Source organism: Macrobrachium nipponense, chromosome 44 (assembly GCF_015104395.2).
Source record: "Macrobrachium nipponense isolate FS-2020 chromosome 44, ASM1510439v2, whole genome shotgun sequence".
Lineage (NCBI taxonomy): Eukaryota > Metazoa > Arthropoda > Malacostraca > Decapoda > Palaemonidae > Macrobrachium > Macrobrachium nipponense.
In genome coordinates, this window is record NC_087221.1 from 5,507,675 (window position 1) to 5,526,881 (window position 19,207).

A 19,207-nucleotide genomic window follows, 5' to 3' on the forward strand; every position below is an offset into this window, starting at 1 on the left:
AGAGAAAAATATAACAGTTATGGAATTATCTCTCATAGGAGAAATCTATATTTCCAGGACCTTGAGGGGCGATGACGTGGTTTCACAATTGTAATTTGGGGTATTTTCTCGTAACTTTTAAGTTTTTCAAGATGACTTACACAGTTTAGAACACAAAAGGATAGAATAATATTTTATTCTTCCAGAAAATGCATAATTTCTGAACAACATTCGAAGTATTACGGCAGGTAATTCTCAATCAGATAATTGTATCCCATTAGGTACCTTTTTGGTTAGACATAATTATGCCATAAGCTATTATCCAGTGGTCTGCTGCTGTTTTATTCAATTCTGGGCCAATGCTGCAATTTATAATATCAGAAGGACAATCATCTTTTTAAATTAATTTATGTTTTTGAAAGCAATAGGATTTCAATTCTATTTTGTGTTATGAAGCATTGGTAACTTGAAATTTGTGTAGAAGAAGCTTATGAATTTGTACTAATTCTAGGCTTTAGTTTTATGTTATACTTGAACGTCCGAATAAACAAACTGATAACACTAAAGCGAAGAACGTCTAAAAGCTGTCGAGGAGGAATATTCGTAATAGACATTCAACTGACTTCCTCCTATTTCTAATTAGTGAGATGTGTTCTTTTAAGTTGCTTCGCCCTATTGTAATCATCTTTGATTTTCACTTACACTAAAGAAATCATCGATATCTTAATACCAAGTTAGCTGAGTATATAAATCAATATATTTTGATTCGATATAACTGTAGTTTTCGTGAGAAGTATTTTAGGAATATCACTTGACCCTTATTCTGGTAATAAAAGACTTAAGTAATCTTGAAGTTATTGCGATAATTCTAGTTAATTATACGGTTCAATGCCTTTTCCAGTATTTACTTACCTCTGAAGGAATAACATCTCATTAAGTGCATAGTCATCACAGAATATAATAAAATTTTATGTGAAAAGCACCATAATTCAAAATACGAAAAAAATGATTGGCGAAAAATTCGAAATATGAATGTTATATAGCTGAATAGAAATAATTTTGACAGGTCATTATATGAATTTGAAATTTTAATTAAAGTAACAAGTCTAATAATTTCCAGCCAATGAAATCAGTTTTGGCTCAGTGCGTATTTTCGTCGAAAGGATAATAAGTATGGAAGTTTAGCATAGGTCATGCAATAATTCAGTTCATTTTTTCGTTCACAATCTATCATCAATTGCCAAAAAAGCAAACAAAACGAGAGAGAGAGAGAGAGAGAGAGAGAGAGAGAGAGAGAGAGAGAGAGAGAGAGAGAGCATTTTGGAAATATAAGGATTACAATTAAAACTACGGACACTTTAGTCATGAGCAAGAGAGACAGAGATAATGATGTTAATGTTTAAAAAAGAGCGAGACAGACTGACAGATACAAAGGTAGAGATGAGGATGCTTCTTTCTTCCTGATAATGATTTCTGTCCAAGTGTTGGAAATAAAAGCCATCTTCCATCAAAAAGAAATTCTCAGTAGAACTTGAGCTGGCTCAGCCATTTGTGGAAACGTCATAATACAACAAATCCCATGATTCTTTTTCCTCTTTTCCTTCCAACTTAACTACTTTTACTCCATTTTATTTATTCTCCTTTTATATCTGTCATAGTACAGCATTTCGAGGTCCTTCATCGGACTGCAACTCAGATGGAGTCTTAGCTTCTTGTTTTTGCAATAAGATAATTTGTTGGATTTCCTCCTATTTTCGGTCTTAATTCTCATCAGATTCCTCGAATTCCAGAAGAACCCTATGAATGGAAAATTAGTTGCTCTCAGTAATCCTCAAAGTAACCATGAGCTTTGTCCTGGAATAGGTCCCGTCCCCGACGACCTCTCTCTCTCTCTCTCTCTCTCTCTCTCTCTCTCTCTCTCTCTCTCTCTCTCTCTCTCTCTCTCTCTCTCTCTCTTGGGTATCATAACGGACAGGCATTTACGACCACCCGGAGAAATTTTCTTTTCTTATATAGTGTTTTTTTTTTTTTTTTTTTTTTTTTTTTGTATCAAAAAGATTCAATTATCCTCTCAAAATATCAGTTATTCTCTTCAAATAGAAAAGCCGCGAAAGGCTACTTCATTCATTTTTACAATCATTATCTGCAGGTCCGTAAAAGTATTTCAAGGATCTATGTGGGTAATAACTGATATTCTAATGTTCTATATATGCATGAGCTTTTCTTTCATTAATAGAATTTTGTAATGTAAACGCAGAGGAGTTCTTTTAATGTTCATTCGTATAAAAGGATATCTTATGGCTGCTCTGGAAACAAATTTTCATTCCTTTTGTGCAGAAACCTCTGGAGAGTATAATTCAAAGCATATTGATGATGATCACTGCTTTTCTGCTTTACAGCGTTGAATGTGCACTTTGAAAGTCCAAAGAATCAATGCTAGTCAGTAGATTATAACTGTATGATTATGTGTTTCAATGATAATACGGCAGGTAATTTATGATAATGAAATCATTACTATTTCGTTGTCGTCGAGTGGTAGATGCAGTAGTTACTGGTAAGCCAGTCCTCCACGGTTTAGCAACTAAAGCCGCCATGAAAAACAAAAATAAATAAATGCAAGAAAAAGATGCAGAGTGGAATCTGTCTCAAAATCTAATCACCCATTCTCCCAAGGCGAGTAAATAATTTCCATCAGAAAACTATTTAAAAAAAAAACTCATTCCATGGAGAATCGTCGCACCTACAAAGTAATAACATTACCTTGAAATGTCTAAGTTATATCTGTTTCAGAGGCTCCCCTTATAAATTATTAAGCCTTTTGACTATGGAGTTCCTCTGTTTTACTTCTGCTTCGTAAGAATTCTAGCCGTTGTTTCCCTTTAACAAAGCCACAAAGGTAGGCCGAACCCGGATGCTCAACAAGGGTAAATCCATAAGCATTTAAAAGAGAGAGAGAGAGAGAGAGAGAGAGAGAGAGAGAGAGAGAGAGAGAGAGAGAAAGCATGTATGTTAGTAGTATATATCCACATGTTTTTCCCTTTAAACTCCTTTTTATGATTTAGGGTCAGGTGGTACCTTTTTTCTTGACCTCAGCAGAAACTGTCGCCCAGTTTACAGTCCGAAGGACTTGAGCGATATTCTGAAGCAAACTCGGTTCCAGTAATCGTGATGATATATAATATATATATATATATATATATATATATATATATATATAATATATATATATATATATATATATATATATTATATATTGACAGAGGGAATTTTTAAATAACGAGTTCCGCGGTCATTAAAAGGGTCACTCTGAATATGGGTGACAATAATGTTGAAAACCGCTGTTTAAAGGCAAAAGGGCAGGTCAGGTAGCATGAGCGCCATCGATCACCTAACAGCACATCCTGGATACTGATCAAAAATATGATTACACAATTATCATAACCTCTGGTAAACATAAGAATAGTGAAAAATATAGTGTCTCTTTCCAGTGGCTCATATTTCAACTTGTCTTAGTATAATAAATTTAGCTTCAGTGGTGGGATTAAGATTATATCTGTTACTTTCATATTTTAGAATTTAACATCAATCTCGATCAAGTCTTTCAGGTGAGTAATTCGTCAGACTTATCCTAGTTGCGAGTTAACGATGATTAAAGAAGAGCGGAGTCAGGGATCCCTTCATCATAGGACCAGCAAGTTATTGTTACGCATAAATAATCTGGTTACCCGCCTGTTTTCCCCATCTGCCAGTGATGATATATGGAAAAGCGTCAGCTTGAATACATTCATTCGTATGTTAATATTAATTGTATATCTTTTAAGTGTATTGAATGCTGCAAAATTGCAATAGAACTATACTCATGCATAAATATATAAGTATATATATATTATATATATATATATATATATATATATAGTATATATATATATATATATATATATATATATATATATATATATATTTACGTATGAGCCTGGCCTTGAGAGAGGCTCCGATACGTAAACAGAAATAGTTAAGGGAAAATAAAAAAAGGAAATTTACTTGAAACTTACCGTAAAAGGATTTATAGTGATAATTTACTCTAGAGGAAAGGTCGCCAGAAACTCAGCCAATTACTTTACAGCTATTTATTACAAGAAGCCCTTACTGGCCTGGAGAAAAGTAAATGCAGCGTGTCCCCACGTTGGGATCCCATATATCTCTCACAAATGGATAGCTGGCTAAAATGCGATTCAAGTAATGAAAGATGGAGGTTTCGATATCTTGCGGCAATGCAACACTTGCGGGCAGATAGACTTGACACGTGCCCACCTCGGAGGGAATGGGCTGGAAAAGAATCCCAGATTAGACAAGATAAAAGAAAAAAAAAAGGATTTCTTGCCCAATTTCGATTAGTTAGTTCTCTAACACTGGGGAAAATTGGAACTTTAATGTTTCACTGAGGTATGCAATGACTTCATTTGTCTGGGGACGATCACACAAGGGGAAGCATGCGGCCAATGAGGCAGTGAGAGGAAACAAAGGGATGAGTTCTTTTTAGAAGTTTGAATTGGGAAAATGGGGATCAAATAGATAATTGGATGTAAGGGACTGGCAATATGCTGTTTCACAAGACGTACCTGGATGCCGTGTTCAGTGGATCTTTGTAGAAAATGTGGCGCCCGGGTTTGTCTTAGGTCTGGGGTCTCTGGCGTGCCAGTACACCATGGATAGGCCTAAATGTGGGAAGGCTTGGCTGCAAGACATCTGTCCGAGGTCACGACTGGAGCTTACTGAGGCAGATTGCAGGCGTCTTGCCTGGGTGTTGGGGTCAGCTTAACCCCCCACGAGCAGGGCAAATCCTGGAAACAGAACATACAGCCAGCAGAGGGTTCACAGGAAAAAGAGCTTAAGATATAGGCCTAAGAAGTACCAGTCTGCCTACATCCTTCCCTTTGAGATACGTCCCTAAAGCTGACAAGAGTCTATTTTCCCCCAACTTAGGAAATTCCTACATCTTGGCAGGCTAGCTTTGGTTTTCCGCCCAAATCAGCTGATATTTGGAGTAATATGGCTGCCGTTTTACAAAGCAAAATAATGGAAATTAATTATTGGGTAGACGAAAGAGATCGATAAACGTAGAACAATATATAATATATATATATATTATATATATATATATATAGATATATATATTATATATATATATATGAATTCTAATAGCCACAATGCCCCTCTTAACTTCTCGAATTCATTAGCTCTTTTTTGATAAATGCATAAAGGTATAAGCACGAAGGAAGGTGAAATACTGGAGTATCTGCAAATTCTTTCGACTCAACGTCCTTTACTTAGCAGACTGACTGACATAGTACATGAGAGACTGAGAGGACAAGAAAGGGTCATATACATAGGTGACAGATAAGGATTATAAGATTAGTACCTAGAATCCAACACACCTGGAGAATTAGTAACCTTCCCAAACGAACATAAACATGGGTACAATTTAAGAACAAAAAGATTAAATCCAACTGCTCAGACACAGGACAAGACAATTAAAGGATTATACAGGGCGTCAACTGACCACATTAAAACCTTTGGTAAACAAAAATTTATTCAGAAAACATATTAAACATTACACATACAAAGAAAATAAGTATAAGGCAACTAATTTGTATTTAAGTCTGTGATTGTATCTTTGAGGTCATTCTTAAACATATTACAAATACAAGGGTCTAAATGAAACAGGCCACGACTAATATAAAAAAATTACAATGTGAAGTAAGTTGTATTATAGCAGATTCTAAAAGATTTCGCGATACAACATCTTTTGATCTTTCAATTACTGAACTACCAATCCAATATATCGGTGGTTGTTTTCACTTAAATTAATGAATATTGGATGGTTACTCAGTTTTGACAGAATATATTATATATATATATTATATATATATATATATATATACTATATATATATATATATATATATATACCTACATATATATATATATATATATATATATATATATATATATATATATACATATATACATATATATATATATATATATATATATATATATTATAATATATATCATTAAGGATTTTTCCCATTTTGCAACTCAATAGAGTAAAACAGGAAGTTGAACAAGCACAAGAGAATCTCCTCATTCTCGCATGCATTTCTCTTCGTTTGTCTGCCACTTGTTGTCCTTGCAGATACACTGGGATTCAGATGCCAAGATCCTAGAGTTAAGTGAGAGAAAGACAGAGACGAATTAACAAGAGAGGTCGCCAAGAGGAAATCAGTCTCAGAGGTGCCAACTCTCCCCTAGTTTGGAACTCCGCATGTGCGGTGCTGCCTGCTTGCCGTCCTTGGAGTGAATTCCTTTCCTTCATCTGCGCTTTTTACGAAGCGAAATCCCAGCAAGAAAGTAATGTACGGATGTAGTGGCAGTCATCGTACCTTATTCTATATTTCGTCACTGTTATTTTCTTGTGTCTGTGCTTGAGCGACTGTTCATTGTCACCCTCTTCAATCCCCCTCAGCTGTGCTCCCTTATCCTATAAGATACTCTGTTTTAAGAGCTGTGGTTCCCTTGAATGTGGTGTAAAAATGCTGATTGCTTGATTGACCTCCTGATATTAACCATTGCTAAGAGAATTCATGGAAGGAGATAACGTTGTGTTCACATCCTCCCCCTCCTCGATGCAGTAACATTTGAGTAGTAATTTATTTATAGCTTGCCCTCTGCGGAAGTCCTGAGAATGTAAGATTTACCTTAAGCAAGTCAAATTGTTGGCGGCCTCGCCACATGTATCCAATCCCTTGTGTGTATCGCACTTATAGGCTGTCTCGTGTTGTAGGTCCTCCTGCTGCATCCCTACTTGCTGTGAGGTGGACCTCCTCTTTCTTGCAAGAGCTCTGGCTTACCTTTTACGCTGCAAATCTCTACACGTGTTTCCTTGCTCCAAGCAATAGATCGGCCCTGGAGGGTCATTAGTGTCCTTGCTGGCCCCTTGAATTAGCATATTAACGAGGAGTGTAAATTCACCATGAGTAAATTTAACCCTTAGAATGTTCCCTTGAATTTTTGATCTGGCCCTTAGCTGACATTGTTTCTATTTGTGGTTAAGAACTCGATTGGGGTTGTTTTAGTAGTCAGATGCAGTAAATCCATTTTTGCAAGCCCATCAAGTCTTAAATTCACAAAAATGGCAACCAATTCCAGCTCTCAATAAATTAGCAATGCCAGAGCAGATTTAATGAGAGAAAAAAAGAACCTGAAATCCTAGCGCCATTAGCCCATATGAGCAAATGGAAGGCAGAGAAACCCCACAGTAAGGTAAGAGCCTTTTTAAAGTTTAGGCATTTATTGTTAGGGGTAAAACCAAATTGTGACTGCCCTTTTCTCCGCTACGAGAGAGAGAGAAGTTTTGATCTCTAACCATTAGTTTCTGTGCTATGCACGAAGCAAGAGGTAGCTACTATGAGATGCAGGGCCTCTGTAACACGGTTTTTTGGACTTTGCTCCTTATCAAAGCATCGGATGTAGCTGAACGTTGACATATGTATATTTTACAACCACACACAAATTTTGGCAGCATTATCAATGACCTAAACCTGATAGTTTTAATTCTTATAGAGTAAAAATTATCCAGCCGATGCCATGGTCAATGATTACGAGCCAAGAGTCGAAAAACATTCATTACGTAAGCAATTTAAACAATATTTGTCGAAATGTTGCCCCACCCATCCACCAGACAGAATCTCATTCACCTTATTCCATCGGCTCTGAAACCCATAGCAGTCAATAATGGCTAACAGGATTTGGAATTTTCCCCGTGGTTACAAAACTGCATTTGTTTTACGACTTGCAACTTTTTACAGTCAAGAGAAAGCCCGTGGCCATGGCAAAGACTTTATGAATGGCTGAACGATACATAGATGTGGGTGAATTAAACGTTTAGGCCAACTGCTGGGATCCTTGAGGATCATTTAGCACTTCTTGCAACTACTCGAGAAATGAGTTTTTATAGCCAGAAGTTAAATTTTCCAATCCAACAATGCCCATGATAGCCTTCAGTGTTATCCTGAATTATAACGAGGCCAAAGTGGGTGGAGTCTCATGAAGTCATCATTCTGACGATAATTATTGGTGAAGGTTCAAAGCCAAAATACGGTACCGGCTATTTTTTTTTTTTTTAGTAAATAAGTAGATAGCCACAATAAATAAAAATTGCTTGACATTGGATATAGCATTTCAATCACGGCTTGTCTACTATGTTTTTGAAAATTACCAACTATTCCCTACATCTTGTCAATCTGATTGTGACCTATAAAGTAGACTGTAATTTCTTAGGAAACTTATTTTGGAGTTAGACTAATAATTGAAGTGTTTTTGTATATATATATTTATTAACATATTTTATTGGTTTGTTCATTATGACAGTTATCGGTGGAGAGGTTTCAGAGTTCATAAAGGTGTACTGCTTTGCTTGTATTGACATTTTTATGTCATTGTTGCCAGAGGTCTAGCCTTCGTTACGTATAGCCAATCATCCATCGAGAAAGAGGGAAGAAATGCTGTCATAAGTTACGTAACGAGTGCGTTCGAAACCTTTTCTCTGAGTAAGTTGGCCCGTCTTCAAAAAAAGTCACTTTTACATTATAGGTACCAAATTTATCCAACCTACATAATGCAGAATACAGTCAAAATTTATGTTTAGATATAATGTGTATTCTGAATAAGCGCTATTTTTATGAAATGCATAGATAAAAAGTTATTGCGAAAAAACCGTGTTACAGAGGCCCTGAATCTCATAGTAGGAAAGTACTATAATTAACAGGGAATAGTGACCAGATCGCTTTTTAAAAGAAATAAATCACTAACGGTCTTGTGTCGCAAAAAATTGCATTAGTTAGGCATACAACCACTCTGAGTTGGTTTTTATTTTAGCGAGCAAATGCAATTTTGCAGCGTTTAATGTTCTCTCTCTCTCTCTCTCTCTCTCTCTCTCTCTCTCTCTCTCTCTCTCTCTCTCTCTCTTGCATACTTTTTGCCTCATGTGGCGGGAAAATAAGGCTAGTAGGCACGAAATAGATAAAGAAACGCGATGAAGCTAATCCTCGAGAAGGGTTCCCTCTTAGGAGGTAGTTGACAAAAATGCCTGTACCTCAAATTTTCATGTATTAATTTTCCTCCCTTTTCCCTTTTCTCATGAGAAGCGTTATTCCAACACTGTGATTTAATATCATAAGAAATAATCTTGTGTGATTCATTGAATAAAAAAAAAAAACTTTACTATAACATGAACGAATTTCTGAAATAAGCAAATAAGCAATAGCATTTTAAAATATGCCAGGTAAAGAAAAAAGATGCACACAGCCCAGCTGTTGTGAGGGTTAGCCTTCATCCACCCCTCCCCTCTCTCTCTCTCCACGCCTGTCTCGCACGTCTGCATGTATTGAAGCTTGTCAGTCAGCAACTCGTGTGACTACAAGGATTGGGCATTGCACCAACCGAGCGATTGCGCCTCATGGGACACCTTGGGGGGATAGGCCTAAAACCCCACGACGAGGTCGCTTTGTTTGCTCAAGTGATGGGTCTCTTAACCCACAAGAAGGGGCTGGGACTAGGTAATAGGACAATAGAAAAGGGTAGAGAGTGGGTGGGTATTCAATTGTGTTATTTTGTAAGGGGTCCGTAAGGTATTCCTACAATATATTATTCATAAGTACCCTCATTCGCGCCAAGACACTGAATTGGTAGACTAATGAGCGAGACATTAAAATCCGCGCTGAGGGACACGTTCCGTATAACGAACTTAAGGAGTTAATGATCGCATGCACGTATTTCCCACCATTCGTGGAGAAGGCAGTTATTGGCGTGAGCATTATTTTTACAACATGAATCGGGTGATCCTGCATATTTTTATTCTATGCCTATCTTGTAACGGTGAGGGACTGCTTTTAATCTTATAGTCCTGTGACCATATTCGCCTTTGCAAGTTCCATTACTGTCTGTTGACTGGTTTTAGTAATTTTTTCAGTCTGATCGACTGCTTGATATTTTTCCTACAGCATTGTGATGCGCGAATTCTACTATTACAATCTGCTGGACTGAATGATGTTTTTAAAGCTGTGGCATCTTATAACTGTGCTTCTCATTACTGGTTGACTGCTTTTATTTTTGAAGTCCGTGAGGCCAATATTTTTTCCCTCGCCCGCCTGTAGAATACTTTGCCGTATTTCTACATGTAGGTGTATTTCATTTCATTCTTGTTGCTGCTTTTGTATTTGACCTTCTATGAGGCCATATTTTATGCCCTTGTGACGAATAAATTTGCCGTATTTGTATACACATAACTCACTGCCCTCTGTTGACTGGACTGTATCTTTTTTTTTTTTCAGTTTGTTTGACTGCTTTTGTATTTTTGATAGTCTGTGGTGCGAATATATTTAACGCCCTCGCGGCGAAGATTTACAGTCTGCTGACTTTGTCCCGTGGAACCACTTGTGCAGTATTCCTGTGATCCCCATTTCGGGAACCCACTCCTAATCACCGTAATTTGTGACTCTCAGCATGTGTTGGCGTTGAGTAATTCCGCCTTTCGCTTGCAGAGAATTTTTTTCATTCCATTTCAGTGGAATTAAATAGGTGTTATATCGTCCTTTAGAGGACACCATTCCTAGAGCTTAATGCCTGTGCTACCCCTTAGGGTTTTCCCTTTCGTGCACTCATAAACCCAATCCTCCAAAATGGAGAACAATCCAGTAGTAAAGGAAATTAAGGCATTTACTGAAGCAGGGAAGGCCGCTGGACTAAGGAGCCAAGTGAATTAGCTATTTGGGTAGCCGTAGCCAAGGAGAGAGAAAAAGCAAGAGTAGAGAGGGGAAAAGCAAGAGTACAAAGGGATAAAGTAAGAGAATTCCAGGAGAAAGGAGAAGAAGCTGGACGAGTAGAAAGGGAGACAGAACGACTAAAGAGGGAGAAAGAAAGAGAATTCCAAGAGAGAAAGGACTTACAACTGGCTATGGACAACTCTGGCATACAGCCCTCCACGTCCAGGTCATCCCACCCTTAGTAGCATGGGCACCCTCATCCGACTGTGGAACGAATCCGATCCGAAGGCCTGGCTCGATCACATAGAAAAAAATCCTGGAGAACTTACAGCCTCCTCCCGCCGAAGTAGCCCTCATCTTGGAAAAACATCTCAAAGGATAGAGGGCAATCACTTTCCAAGTTTTCCCGGTTCACAAGCAAGGAGATCGCGCTAGTGTAAGGGAGGCCATAGTCAACACCTTCGAAATTACCCCCGACAAGTGGAGACAAAAATGGATGAGCATGCCGAAGGAGTCTGGGTACACAAGGTCGGAATGGGTGGCGAAGAAGACGCCCGCCATCCAGAGGTAGACAAGGACATCCAACACTGTTTCCGCAGACGAGTATATATATATATATATATATATATATATATATATATATATATATATATATATATATATATATATATATATATATATATATATAGAAAGAGAGAGAGAGAGTCGTTAATATCCATCAAAATCAGACGTTCGTTCATTAAAAAGGGAAACCATCTCACCAATATTCCCAAATGTTCATTCTTTCCGAATCAACACCATTCTCCATATGTCCTTTCAATTCTTTGCAATATATTTACCAGCTGTTCTATCCTACGATGATTCCTTCCAGTCCGTCTAATCCATCAAAATCAGACCGTTCGTCTTCATCTAACAAAGGGGAAACCAATCTCACAATCTTCACCAATTTGTATCATTCCTTCCGAAATCCAAACACCATTTCCATATGTCCCTTTATTTTTGCAATATATTTACCAGCTTAAAGTAATAACAAGAGAGGTGTCGTAAAGGAATAAAAGTTAATTTCGTTTTCAGAGAGGTAGGTTAACCATTTCGCCAGTACATAAGAAAACACCTGTCCATCTCTGGAAACGTCGCTAAATCATACTAACTTCAGCGGTATTTCGTCACCCCCTTCCTTTCGGCCTTAATTGTTCAACAAACTTGTTGGTGTTCGTTCCTTCTACTGCCGTAGGCTTGACTTCATGAGGATGATATGACGGAAATAAGGAATTCGTAGCAGCATGCACGCAACTGAATATATATATATATATATATTATATATATATATATATATATTATATATATATATATATATATATATATATATGAATAACTTGATCGCGAAGTATATCAAACGTGATGCTATGTATAAACAAAGGTTTTTGCCACGAAGGAAAAAATGAAAAAGCAAGATAGCCGAGTACTTTTTGTCTTGTTCCAACCTTTTACTAAGGCAAACGGATTTTACAGAGGAAAACATAGTCAAAAGAAGGCTTAATATCCAAACTGACACTACAAGATTAGCAATAAGGTCGATTTCACTCTACAGAAACGCGGTAAACAGGTTATTCTTCCAGAAAACAGTACATTTTGAAAAAACAAGGAAGCATATACAACTTAATATCATGAAATTTACACAAATTTTCGCAAAAAATTATTATTAATGAAAAGAGGAAAGAAAATATAAATATTATATATATATATATATATTGAGCAAGAGAAAGAGGGAGAGAGAATATCGAACCAGAGAGAGAGAGAGAGAGAGAGAGAGGAGAGAGAGAGAGAGAGAGAGACAAATAATAACTATATACATGTAGGACTAATTTATTAGTAGTTCATTTACTTTAAGGTCCTTCATAAACATCTTACAAATATATGGGTCCAAATGGTACATTCCCAGACTAAGATTTAGGTTATTTTTATTAGTGATTTGTATAATTGCCGATTCTAGTAAATTTCTTGAAACATAATCATTAGAGGTATCACCCCAATTAATGCAATGAGATTTTTCACTCAGATGGATAAACAGTGCTTTTGAAGTCTGGGCTGTTCTAACTGAATACATATGCTGCTTAATACGTACACATAAATTTTTACTTGACTGACCATCGTAAAACGATGGGCAATCCTTACAAGGAATTTTGTAAATGATGATGTTATTTGTTACGGGACTATTCTTAATTAGCATATCTTCGTTTTAATGGGAATTGTTATAAGAGAACACTACATTAACATTAAATGATTTAAAAATTGATTTTATGGTTTCAAATCCACGAAAGTAAGGTAAGCTAAGTACATTTTAGGGATTTCTTTTTCATAAATAGCAACACTATAAAACTTTTTGTGAGCTTTTTGATAACATAAATCAATTAAATGAGGTGGGTAGCAGAGATCGTTTCCTATCTTTTTTATGTATTCTATATCTTAGTCCAGATATTGTGGACTCGTGATACGCAAAGCACGTAGGAACATAGAATAAAAAATTGAAATTTTAATATTAAGTTGGTGGCCAGAATAAAAATGTACATAGGTTAAATTATTTGTGGGTTTTCTATAAATACTGAATTTGCATTGGAAAGATTCTCTATGTATTAATACATCTAGGAAAGGGATGACATTGTTATTTTCAATTTCAACAGTGAATTTTATGGATGGCACTAAATTATTCAATTTAGACAGTAAATAATTTACATTGATACCAACAGGTAGAGTGAAATCGACCTTATTGCTAATCTTGTAGTGTCCATTTGGATATTAAGCCTTCTTTTGACTATGTTTTCCTTTGTAAAATCAGTTTGCCTTAGCAAAGGGTCGGAACAAGACCGAAAGTACTCGGCTATCTTGCTTTTTCCTTTTTTCCTTCGTGGCAAACAACCTTTTATTTATATACTATATATATATATATATATATATTATATATATAAATATATATCTATATATATATATATACATATATATTTACAAATATATATACATATATATATAAATATATATATATATATATTATACATACATATATATATATATATATATATATATATATCTAATTAGTGTTTTGTGTGAATTTTAATAGCCACAATGCCCTCCTAACTTCTAAAATTTTAGAGGTTAAGAGGGTATTGTGGATATTATATATGTATCTCATAAAAATGACTACTATGAGATTCAGGGCCTCTGTAACACGGTTTTTTGGACTTTGCTCCTTGTCAAAGCCTCAGATGTAGCTGAAAGTTGACATATGTATATTTTACAACCACACAAATTTTTTCAGCATTATCAGTAACCTAAACCCGATGGTTTTAATTTTTATAGAGTAAAATTATCTAGCCGACGCCATGGCTAATGATTACGAGCCAAGAGTCGAAAAACATTCACTACGTAAGCAAAGTAAACACCTTTTGACGAAATGTTGCCCCGTCCATCCACTAGACAAAAACTAATTCTCCTTGTTTCATCGGCTCTGAAACCCGAAGACTTTATGAATGGCAGAACGATACATAGATGTGGGTGGGGTATCTGTGCTAGCGTGGTAATACTACTGTAGCAGTAGTGCCGCAACAGTATATGCGTAATATACATTAATTAAACGTTTAGGCCAACTGCTGGGATCCTTGAGGATCAATTAGCAATTCTTACAACTACTCGAGAAATTAGTTTTTATAGCCAGATGTTAAATTTTGTAATCCAACAATGCCCATGATAGCCTTCAGTGTTTTCCTGAATTATAACGAGGCCAAAGTGGGTGGAGCCTCATGAAGTTATCATTCTGACGATAATTACTGGTGAAGGTTTAAAGCCAAAATACGGTACCGGCTATTTTTTTCAGTAAATAGGTAGATAGCCAATAAATAAAAATTGCTTGACATTGGATATAGCAGTTATCAAATCAAGCTTGTCTACTATGTTTTTTGAAAATTACCAACTATTCCCTAAATCTTGTCAATCTGATTGTGACCTATAAAGTAGACTGTAATTTCTTAGGAAACTTATTTAATCGAAGTGTTTTTGTATTTATTAACATATTTTGTTGGTTTGTTCATTATGACAATTATCAGTGGAGAGGTTTCAGAGTTCATAAAGGTGTGCTGCTTTGCTTGTATTTAAATTTGTTTGTCATTGTTGCCAGAGGTATAGCCTTCGTTACGTATAGCCAATCATCCATCGAGAGAAAGGGAAGAAATGCTGTCATAAGTTACGTAACGAGTGCGTTCGAAACATTTTCTCTGAGTAAGTTGGCCAGTCTTCAAAAAAAGTCACTTTTACATTGTAAGTACCAAATTTATTCAACCTACGTAATGCAGAATGCAGTAAAAATTTATGTGTAGATATAATGTGTATTCTGAATAAGCGTTATATTTATGAAATACATAGATAAAAAGTTATTGTGAAAAAACCGTGTTACAGAGGCCTTGAATCTCATAGTAGTAGATTCTAGAAATATACAAATACAAATATTGCTAAGATGCAAGAGAGAGAGAGAGAGAGAGAGAGAGAGAGAGAGAGATAGAGACGTCACAGCAATATTCATATGTAAACGAATATTACTGGAAAATTTTCCTATGGCATTCACTTATTTTATGAAGTCACGTGCATCTACTGTGATCTTTTTAAGCATATATATATATATATATATATATATATATATATATATATATATATATATATATATTATATATATATATATGTATGTATATATATACATATGTATAATATAAATAAATATATATATATATATATATATATATATATATATATATATATATATATATATATATATATATGATTATAATCACTTTAGCACGTGATTCATTTATCACACATATCCACAGGCGAAAAATAAGAGACGGGGTGTAGGTCCTGACCGGTTTCGACTTTATTTCCAAGCCAGTGACGAAGGACTGATACATAGCATTAGAAGTCACAGGTATATATATACTACAGAGACAGTACTGACGAACATACACATAACCGTTTGAGACTGCAGATCCACCCACAGGCAGGTGTCAAGGTAGGAGTGGCTTCCAAAAATCATTTGGCAAAAATTTACAATAAATTCTCAAGGGACACTACCGATAAACATACCCACTAGAGGAGACTAGACTCCACACCTGAAAGGTTTCAGGGAGGCGGGGTTGGAAATCTCATTACCACTGCTGCCCCCTTACTTTGTTTACAAATATAATAATCCTATTTTCATACTTTTCTACATCCTAACTTAAAATTTAAACAGTTTATAAATTTCTTTTGATATTAAAGGATCAAGTTTATACATTCCTTGACTGATGTTCATATTATTGTTGTAACTTTCTTTTATAAAGGCAGATTCACTGATATTCCTTTCCATTGTATTATTAGAACACAATATTTTTTGCCCCTTCCCAGTTAATAGCATGATTGTTCTCACTAACATGTACAAAAATACCACTATTTCCATGTGCATATCTCAAACATTTTTTATGTTGTTTTCTTCTTTTTTCCAGTCCTTTGCCCGTTTGACCAATGTAAAAATTGTCACATGACTTACATGGAATTATATATACACATCCTTTAGTATTGTCGGGGGAGTTCTTGATAAATACCGGCTTCATTGTTTTATAGTTTTTAAAGGCGACATTAACACCAAAAGTTTTCGGGAGATGTGGGATACCTTTCATATTATTATTATAAGGTAGTGCAAGCAAATTTTTTGTGTTGTAAGGTTCTTTTTGGTTTTGATACATGGTCTTTATGTCAGAGCACGAATGGTTCCATTTAACTTGCCCTCCTATACGCGAATGCATAGTTATCAGAGGTCTTGTAACTAAGGGACACAGACCACGATCGATTAGACCTTTGAATAGTTTATCGCACTTCACTCTATCAAATGCCCTCGAATGGTCGAGCGGAGTACCTATCACACATTGAAAAATTCATTATCACCATCACTATATGGTATATATATATATAGATATCAGAAGTAAATTAATACTGACGCCTGTCGCTTTTACAGCACAAAGTCTCCGAGAAGACGTATCTATTGGCTCAAATTTAAAGGGACATAATCTTTTCCATATAATAGCTACTCCATAAGGTCTACCGGATAAAAGTGTGTTCTGGACACAAAATGGCAGTCTGGGAGAACTTTATGAAAAACGTGGCATTCATAAAGCTTTTTCACATATTCATAATTCCTGTAATTTATTAAAACCCTTACCATTCAATGATAAAAGATTTAGAGATTTCTGACTGGATAAAATCGTAAATATGACGCGTCCATTTCTTTTTTTCTGAATCCCACTTCGTTAAATTCTGGATATGGTTTTCGTAATTAACAAATATAAGCCAAGAATAAAGCTTTCAGGTGAAGATGATTTCCTTTCTTTTTCTTTCCCTCAGATATTCCTCATTCCAAGTCAATACCATAAAAACTTTGGAATTAGAGCTTGAAGAATGTTTCGTGGAAGTTAAGTGATTTCGGAGGCTGCTGTCTGATTATAATAGTCTGAGGGAATTGTCTCTCTTTCTTTATCGTATCGATCTCTGTGGGCCTGACTGTCTTTCTGCCTGCTTTGCTGAGGTCTCGAGGTTTGTTAGACTAGATTACTTCAGTACACTTTGGCAATTCATTCTAGTCTAAGAGTTTGACGTTCGCTCATTATGGAAGTTGAAATGATTGGGAGAGAGAGAGAGAGAGAGAGAGAGAGAGAGAGAGAGAGAGAGAGATGGTGGGGAGAGGGAGGCCTTTGCTGCAAGTTGCTTAGAGTTTTTAAAAGTTGCCTAATGTCCATCCAGCTGGGGGAATAGTTTAGTGTGAACATGTTATTTCACTTTAGACTATTTCTCTCCCATCACAGTTCATGGGCAAAGTTTTTGAATAACGAAATTTTTTCCATTCATCAGAGAACGCCCAAAGTTATAAATGGTGAAAGCCGGACACCATTCCCCTGATCTAGAATAACTTTCGTCATTAATCACATTCTGCGTGCAAAAGCTTCCGTAGCGGGGAGGAAAGGTGACGGGGAGACTTGGTAATATTAAAGGAGATAAAATGTGGTAAACCACAGTATTTCTTTCTTTCTTTCTTTCCTTTATTTTACTGATCAAAACGATTTACTATCCATGGCATTCATTTCTAAAATCATCTACTCTGTTTTCTGAATCCTTCAGCCTGGATCTCTCTTCAAGTTAAATGTTATCATTTAGCTGCTAACATGAAGTTGAACCCTATATGTAAAAACAATTCTCACAACATTGGTCGCTTCTTAGGACAACGCATAATGCTCATCATTGGAAAATTCCAACAAACTAGAACTGTCATTCATCTCTGTCGCTCTCTATATTGGTATTAAGGTACTCTTGTTACTGACTCTTCCTCTCCATTCATTAAAACCCGCCTGTCCCTCTCCTTGCCACCAACACTCACAGAGAGAGAGAGCGTTTGCTTCACGACCTATCTTTCACCATTTAATCAATTGTGGATAACAAGATGCTCATCAAAGCTGATGGTGTGCTAAAATTAAAATTTTCATCTGAAGATGAAATGAATGAGCTTTCCTTGTCCCTAAAATGGATATTTGAGTATGGGAACGCATTATACCTAATATTTTCTGCGAATTGATGTTGACCAAAAGTGTGGTGATTTTTTTATTTACATATTATGCATATGTTCATGCACGCATACATCTACTCTAGAACAACAGCAAAAATCGTCAACAAGCAAAAACATATTTACATATTTTAGTTCATCAGTTCAAGAACCGAGTTCATTTTCATGAGAGTTCTCTCTTTAGTTCAGTAGTAAAACATATCACAAGGGAATAAACATAAACTTTTAGAAAAACATTCAAATTTACGTGCTAACTAAAACAAATAAGGAAACAAATCAGCTTATAAGCTAAATCATTTGGTATACATAAAAGTACGATGTAAATTTGTACCTGTTATGTTCTGATTTTTGAGAAGAAGAAGAAGAAGAGGAAGAAGAAGAATCACGTCATGGGATGATCCAGGCACTGACTATCAATTTTTTTCTCAAAAGCCTCTCACCTGCGCAGCAATTATTATTTCACTGAAAACGTTGCTCTTTTACAACTTTCTAGTCGACAATGGTATCTCCTCTTCCACGGAAGTGGGATAAAAAAAAACCCTGACCATGTTCTCTGCGATTTTCGGTTCCTATTGCGAGGTTTTCAACTTAATACAACAGTCCGCAGCTATGATATATTCCATTGTGCCTCTCAATCTGATTCCTCGATTGGGAAATTTTCTAACCTTCCTTTCTGAAAGGTAACTCAGTTCCGATTTTTGTTTTCCCGCAAAAATGACGACCTTTGAAAGTCAAGTTGCTTTCGCAAAAAAAAAAACAATAATAATAATATGTATATA